The sequence below is a fragment of the Hordeum vulgare genome, chromosome 3H (genome assembly GCF_904849725.1).
Source record: "Hordeum vulgare subsp. vulgare chromosome 3H, MorexV3_pseudomolecules_assembly, whole genome shotgun sequence".
Classification (NCBI taxonomy): domain Eukaryota; kingdom Viridiplantae; phylum Streptophyta; class Magnoliopsida; order Poales; family Poaceae; genus Hordeum; species Hordeum vulgare.
In genome coordinates this window covers 489575957-489585143 of record NC_058520.1, presented here as the reverse complement: position 1 = coordinate 489585143, position 9187 = coordinate 489575957, and positions in this window count along the sequence as shown.

Here is a 9187-nt window from a genome sequence, read left to right as displayed (position 1 = left end):
TGATTAGTTACTTTTGTTCCTGAGTACATGTGTAAACAACCAAACATCAAAGGATTTGAGTCTGTGTGCTTAACTGTATCAGGTAACTCCAAATAATATTCTAAACATTATGAACTTTTTATCTTACACGGGAGAAGTCATGTTATCTCCACTCCAATATAAATTGCCCTCAGTTGCATAATGAATATAATTTTCAGAAAGAACAAATAGTCCATAGAAAAATATGAGAAGCATATGAATGATCTATTAACATCCTGATTTAAGAAAATTGGGATGTTACAAACCTACCCCCCTTAAGATGAATCTCGCCCTCGAGATTCGGGTTGGCTAGCAAATAGGTGTGGGTGATCCTCCTTGAGATCTTCTTCTCGTTTCCAAGTAGCATCTTCTTTTAGTATGATGATCCCACTGAACTTTGCATAACCTGATGGTCTTGGTGCGAGTAAGTCTCTCTGCTGTCTCCAGAATCTTAACAGGCTTCTCCTCATACGTCAAGTCAGTCTCCAACTGAATTGCCTCAAGTGGCACTGTATCTCTCAAAGGAACGTTTGCCATATGTGCATGACACTTCTTCAGTTGGGATACATGAAACACATTATGAACTCCTGCCAATGGTTCTGGCAACTCCAGCTGATAAGCTACCTCTCCTCTACGCTCCAAGATCTTGTAAGGCCCCACAAATCATGGTGCTAACTTACCTTTGATTCCAAATCTCTTAATTCCATGAAGTGGTGAAACTCTAAGATATGCACAGTATCCTACCTCATATGTCACCTCCTTATGCTTTGCATCTGCATAACTCTTCTGTCTGGACCGTGCTATCTTTAGCCTGTCACGAACCAACCTGACTTTCTCCTCAGCATCTCTAATCAAGTCTAGTCCAAAGAACTGACGCTCTGCAACCTCATCCCACATCAATGGTGTTCTGCACTTCCTGCCATACAAAAACTCAAACGATGCCATCTGCAAACTAGCCTGATAACTGATATTATATGAGAACTCTGCATATGATAAGTTATCATCCCAACTGGACCTGTAGTCCAAAGCACAAGCTCTCAACATATCCTCCAAAATATGATTCACCCTCTCTGTCTGCCCATCTGTCTGTGAATGGAATGATGTACTGAACTCCAGCCTAGTACCCAATGATTCATGCAACTAACGCCAAAATTTAGAAGTGAGCTCAGCAACTCTATCAGAGAATACCTTCCTTGGAACTCCATGCAGACAAACAATTCTGGACATATAAATCTTTGCTAGCTTAGCACTGATATAGGTAATCTTTACCGGGATGAAGTGAGCAACTTTAGTCAAACGATCAACAACTACCCAAATAGAATCATAACCTGATCGAGTCCTGGGTAACCCTGTGATGAAATCCATACCAATCTCATCCCACTTCAAATCAGGTATAGGCAATGGTTGTAACAAACCTGCTGGTTTCTGATGCTCTGCTTTAACTCTCTGGCACACATCACATATTGTAATATACTTATCATCCTTTTGTGCTTCTCTAATTCTGTCAAGCAAAGTAGGCCTTACCTCAGGTGTTGCCAAATAGCCTCTAGGGACCATCTCCAATCTCAGATTTCTGAACCGCTCACATAACTCCGGTGGCATATCATCAATATTAATTGCATTAGCATGGCTCCTACGACTCAATGCATCAACAACAACAATAGCCTTACCAGGATGATACTGTACATTCAAATCATAATCCTTAATAAGCTCCAACCATCTCTTCTATCTGAGGTTCAACTCCCTTTGATTAAAAGTGTACTTCAAGCTCTTATGATCAGTAAATATATCACAATGATTACCAACGAGATAATGCCTCCAAGTTTTCAATGCATGCACAACTGAGGCTAACTCCAAATCATGTCTAGGATAATTATGCTCGTGATTCTTAAGCTGACATGAATCATAAGAAACAACTTTACCTTTCTGCATCAAAGCACTCCCAAGTCCCTGACGAGAAGCATCACAATATACCTGGAAGTCTTTGTGTATGTCTGGCAGAGTTAAGACTGGTGCTGTAACTAAACATTGCTTCAACTCCTGCAAGCTAGCTTCACAATCATCTGTCCAAAAAAACTTATTCCCCATCTTCAACAATTCAGTCATAGGCTATGCAATCTTGGAAAAGTTTTCAATGAACCTTTTGTAATAACCTGCCAGGCCCAAAAAGCTACGAATCTCACCAACTGATGTGGGTGACTCCCACTCTGTAATAGCAGCAACCTTGGATGGATCAACTGCAACTCCATTACCTGATATAACATGGCCAAGGAATGCTACCTCATCCAGCCAAAACTGACATTTACTGAACTTGGCATACAACGGGTGCTCCCTCAGTTTCTCCAATACCAAACGCAGATGCACTTCATGCTCTTGGTTATTGTTGGAGAACACCAATATATCATCAATGCAAACAACCAAAAATTTATCCAAGAATTCCATAAACACCTTGTTCATCATATTCATGAAGTATGCAGGGGTATTAGTCAATCCAAATGACATAAGAATATACTCATACAACCCATACCTCGTAGTGAAAGCAGTCTTTGGAATATCTTGCTCACGAATCTTTAATTGATGATAACCAGAACGAAGATCAATCTTAGAAAACACAGTATCTCCCTCCAAGTGGTCAAACAAATCATTTATCATAGGCAAAGGATACTTATTCTTAATGGTTACCTCATTCAGAGAACGATAATCAACACACATCCTCAAGGTTCCATCCTTCTTCTCCACAAACAAAACAAGAGCTCCCCAAGGTGATGAACTTGGGTGAATAAATCCTTGTGCCTGAAATTCCCTTAACTGCTTCTTCAATTCCTCCAACTCTTGAGGAGGCATTCTGTATGGTCTCTTTGCAATAGGCCTAGTGCCAGGCATTAAATCAATAAGAAACTCAATATCTCTATGTGGTGGCATACCTGGCAACTCCTCTGGAAACACATCTGGATAATCCTTCACAATTGTCGCCTCTTCCAGGCTACCCACCTTAAGAGAGTTCATTACATCCGCTTATGCTGATACTTACATACATATTTGATTCTCTTCCCTCCTGGTGCACTTAGAGAAATAGATCGACTGGCACAATCGATAACACCTTCATACAATTGTAACCAGTCCATACCCAAAATAATATCCAGACCTTGTGACTTCAATATAATTAAATCTGTAGGGAACTCATGCTTCCCAATAGACGAGTTTAACTGATGACAACCAACACCTGCTATCATCTCAGCTCCTCGGGAACTCACTCTAATAGGAATACTAAGGGTTTTGGTTGGCAAGAATAGATGAGAAATAGATAGAATAGGTCTAAAGCAATATAGATATTCACCCATATGCATAATATGATCAAGGTGATATATGAGGCAACAAAACTACATAACAAATAACACCAACATACATAACAATAATCAAACATATCTATATATATAGTCGAAAAATTCCGTCAAGATCCTAATTTAACAAACAAGCTAAATAACAATCAAGCAAGCAACCTAGTATCGTCATACCACAAAGCAGGCATGATCAAATACGCTAACACGATAATAAAAACCAGATAAGTGGAGGTCTCGGCACTAGTTCCTACTTAAGCTGGTCAAGATACTAGAGTGGTTGTCTTATGAAAGAGTAAGATGTAGACAAAGTTTATAGAATATTTTTTTCACTCTTATGGCTTTACTAATCCATTTTCTAGGGCCACGACCTACAGTCAACGCATTTCTCTGATGCCATCTGTTAACGACCAAACCTCGAAGGATTTGAGTCTCTTTGCTTAACTATATCAGGTAACTCCAAATAATATTCTAAACATTATGAACTTTTTATCTTACAGGGGAGAAGTCATGTTATCTCCACTCCAATATAAATTGCCCTCAGTTGCATAATGAATAGAATTTTCAGAAAGAACAAATAATGCATAGAAAAATATGAGATGCATATGAATGATCTATTAACATCCTGATTTAAGAAAATTGGGATGTTAAAACATGGGAGAAGTCTTGTTATAAGTAACCATGTGAAGTTGGTATTTGTTTGATATTTTGATGTTATGTATGTTGTTGCTTCCTTTAGTGGTGTCATGTGAACATCGAACATAACACTTCACCATATTTGGGCCTAATGGAAGGCATAGTGGAGTAATACCTACATGATGGGTTGCTAGAGTGATAGAATCTTAAACCCTAGTTTATGCGTTATTCCGTAAGGGGCTGATTCGGATCCACATGTTTCATGCTATGGTTAGATTTATCTTAATTCTTGTTTCGTAATTCCGGATGCTTGGGAGAGGGGGTAATCATAAGTGGGTTGCTTGTTCAAGTAAGAGCAACACCCAAGCACCAGTCCACTCACATATAAAATTATGAAAGTAGCGGACGCGAATCAACTCAACACAATGAATGTGACAAGACAAAAATTCCCATGTGTGCTCAAGAGCACTTTGCTTTGTATAAGAGAACTTTGAGGTTTGTCCTTTGTTGTAAAAATGATTGGGATATCTTGCTGCAAATTTTCTACTACTATTACTTGTTACTTGCTACATATTATCTTTCTACAAAACTATCTATCACTGTTACTTATAGCACTTGCAGAGAAAACCTTGCTGAAAGCAGCTTGTCATTTCCTTCTCCTCCTTGTTGGGTTCGACACACTTACTTATCGAAAGGACTACAATTTATCCCCTATAGTTGTGCATCATCAAGAATCTTTTCTGGCACCCTTGCCGGGGAGTGAAGAGCCTTTGATAAGTGGAATTTGGTGAGGAAATATTTTTGGTACGTGTTGAAATGCACTACCACTTGTTACTATGGATGATAATTCTGGTTATATTCACCTTGTCCGGAAGTGGAAAGAGTCAGGTCCCAACCTACTGAACATTTTGAAAATATATATAATGAGATTCCTTGGGGTGTGTGCTACTTCTCGAGCTTGCGTTGGTTTTCCCTTGAAGAGGAAAGGGTGATGAAGTGAAGTAGATAAGTATTTCCCTTAGTTTGTTGAGAACAAAGGTATCAGTACAGTAGGAGGAACAAGCAAGGCCCAAATATTAGCACCTACACAAATAATAGAACACTTGCACCCAAGGAAACAAAGGGGTTGTCAATCCCTTCATGGTTATTTGCAAGGATGAGATCTGATAGAGATAGTTATAAAAGGCTGAAAGTAAAGCAAAAGTAGAAATATTGTAGAAAAGTATTTTTGGTGTTTTTGGTTTATAGATCTGAAAATAAAATGTGGAAAATAGAACGGGGGGGCATAGGTTTCACTAGAGGCTTCTCTCCTGAAGGAAAATAATATGGTGGGCGAACAAATTACTGTCGAGCAATTGATAGAAAAGCGAATAATCATAAAGATATCTAAGGCAATGATTATGCATATAGGCATCACGTCCGTGTCAAGTAGACTAAAATGGTTCTGCATCTACTACTATTACTCCGCACATCGACTGACTCCTGCCTACATCTAGAGTATTAAGTTCATGAAGAATAGAGTAATGCGTTAACTAAGATGACATGATGTAGAAGAATTAACTCAAGCAATATGATGAAAACCCGACATTTTTATCCTTGATGGCAACAATGCAATACGTGCCTCGCTACCCCTACTTTGGCACTGGGTGAGGACACCACAAGATTGAACCCAAAACTAAGCACTTCTCCCATTGCAAGAACTGCCGATCTAGTTGGCCAAACTAAACCAATAATTCGAAGAGACTTGCAAAGATACGAAATCACGCATATAAGAAATCAGGAAAGACTCTAATAATATTCATAGATAATCTGAACATAAAGTCACAATTCATCGGATCTCGACAAACACACCGCAAAAGAGTATTACATCGGATATATCTCCATGATGATCATGGAGAACTTGGTATTGAAGATCAAAGAGAGAGAAGAAGGCATCTAGCTACTAGCTATGGACCTGTAGGTCTATGGTAAACTACTCACGCATCATCGGAGAGGCAATGGTGTTGATGTAGATGCCCTCCATTATTGAATCCCCCTCCGGTAGATTACCGGAAAAGGCTCCCAGATTGGATCTCTCGGAAACAGAGGCTTCCGGTGGCGGAAAAGTATTTCCTGGTGTTGCTCTCATAATGATGGATTTTTTGGGAATTTATAGGACAAGAATTAGGGTTAGGAGACCTGCAGGGGGCCCACAAGCGAGGGGGTGCGGCCTACCCCGTGTCCGCTCCCTACAGGCTTGTGGCCTCCTCGCAAGTGCCTTGCCCCCTACTACAAGTCTCACAGGTCTCTTTCATTCCAGAAAAAATCATTCCGGAGATTTTATTCCGTTTGGACTCCGTTTAATATTCCTTATCTGAAAAACCCAAAAACAAGGAAAAAACATAAACTGGCACTAGGCTCTAGGTTAATAGGTTAGTCCCAAAAAATAAATTAAAATAGCATATTAATGCATATAAAACATCCAAAACAGATAATATAATAACATGGAACAATAAAAAAATATAGATACGTTGGAGACGTATGAGCATCCCCAAGCTTAATTCCTGCTCGTCCTCAAGTAGGTAAATGATAAAAACAATTTTTTTGATGTGGAATGCTACCTAACATATTTATCCATGCAATATTCTTTATTGTGGAATGAATATTCAGATCCATAAGATTCAAAGCAAAAGTCTAATATTGACATAAAAACAGTAATACTTCAAGCATACTAACAAGGCAATTGTGTCTCTTTGAAATAACATGGCCTTAGAAAGTTATCCCTAAAAAATCATATAGTCTGGCTATGATCCATCTTCGTCACATAAAGTATTCAAATCATGCACAACCCCAATGAAAGACAAGCAATTGTTTCACAGTTTTTATGTTCTCAAACCTTTTCAACTCTCACGCAATACATGAGCATGAGCCATGGATATAGCACTATAGGTGGAATAGAATATGGTGGAGGTTGCAAAGGAAAAAGGAGAAGATAGTCTCACGTCAACTAGGCATATCAATGGATATGGATATGCCCATCAATAGATATCAATGTGAGTGAGTAGGGGTTGCCATGCAACAGATGCACTAGAGCTATAAGTGTATGAAAGCTCAAAAAGAAACTAAGTGGGTGTGCATCCAACTTGCTTGCTCATGAATACCTAGGGAAACTTGAGGAAGCCCATCATTGGAAAATACAAGCCAAGTTCTATAACGAAAAATTCCCACTAGTATATGAAAGTGACAAAATAGGATACTCTCTATCATGAATATCATGGTGCTACTTCGAAGCACAAGTGTGGAAAAAGATAGTAGCATTATCCCTTCTCTATTTTCTCTCATTTTTTTATAGGTGGGCATCGTTGACCTATTTTATTTTTTGTAAAGTCCGGATGCTCATCCTAACTTGTGAGGGAATCATAGCTTTCCATCATCCCTTTCTCTCACATTGTACAATGCTCTAATAACACAAATCATCACACTTTTATTTACTTACGAATCAAAAATTACAACTCGATTCCTAGAAAAAAATATGACTCTATATGCATGCCTCCGACGGTGTACCAGGATGTGCAATGATCTAGCATAGAAATGACATAACATCATGGTAGCTATCTTACAATCATGCAAGGTAATATGACAATGATGGTGCGTGTCATAAAGAACGGTGGTGTTGCATGGCTATATATCCCGGAATGGCTTGCCATAATAGGTAGGTATGGTGGCTGTTTTGAGGAAGGTGGGTTTAATGCACCGATGAAAGTTGCGCGGTACTAGAGTGGCTAGAAATGGTGGAAGGGTGAGAGTACGTATAATCCATGGACTCAACATTAATCAAAAAGAACTCAAATACTTATTTCATAAGTCTACTAGTTATCGAAGCAAAGTATTATACGCATGCTCCTAGGGGAAGGGTTGGTAGGAGTTAACCATCGCGCGATCCCGACTCTCACACAAAGGATGACAATCATTAAAAAATCATGCTCCGACTTCATCACATAAAGGTTCAGCATACGTGCATGCTACGGGAATCACAAACATTAACACAAGTATTTATTCGAATTCACAATTACTTACTAGCATGACTCTCATAGTACCATCTTCATTTCTCAAAACTATATGCAAGGAATCAAATTTCTGACCATATTCAATGCACTTAATATGAAAGTTTTTATTATATCCCTCTTAGATGCCCATTTTATTAGGATTAAATTCATAACCTAAACCAATTACCATTCTGTTTAAAGACTCTCAAAATAATATAAGTGAGGTACGAGAGCTCAATAATTTCTACAAAATAAAACACCGTCGTGCTCTAAAAATATATAAATGAAGCACTAGAGCAACATTGACTAGCTCAAAATATATAAGTGAAGCACATAGAGTATTATAATAAATTCACGATTCAGTGTGTCTCTCTCAGAATATGTGTGCAACAAGGATGATTGTGTCAAACTAAAAAGTAAAGACTCATATCATACAAGACGCTCGAAGCAAAACACATATCATGTGGTGAATAAAAATATAGCCTCAAGTAAATTTACCGATGGATTGAAGACGAAAGAGGGGATGCCTTCCGGGGAATCCCCAAGCTTAGGCTCTTTGGAATCCTTTGCGATTCCTTGGGCATAACCAAGCTTAGGCTCTTGCCACTCCTTATTCCGTAGTCCATCAAATCTTTACCCAAAACTTGAAAAATTCACAATACAAAACTCATGAGATCCGTTAGTATAAGAAAAATAAATCACCACTTTAGGTACTGTTGTGAACTAATTGTTTATTTATATTGATATAGTATTTACTGTATTCCAATTCCTCCATGGTTCATACCCCCCGATACAACCCATAGTTTCATCAAAATAAGCAAACAACACAAAGAAAATAGAATCTGTCAAAAACAGAACAGTCTGTAGCAATCTGATTACTTCGAATACTTCTACAATCAAAAAAATCTTAAAAATTAGGATGATTTGGGTAATTTGTATAGAAATATTTTCTAAATAATTCAGATCGAAATCACATTCCAGTGAATTTACAAAATTCCTGGACTGAGGGTGAAAGTTTCTGTTTTTCTAGCAAAATCAAATTCCAAACACGGTAGACCATCCCAAAGGTCTTACTTGGCTCAAACACTAACTAAAATAAGAAAACAAAATTATTACAAAGGTAATAATGTGTTCAGCACTAAAAATCATAAGCAAAATCAAAATCATAAA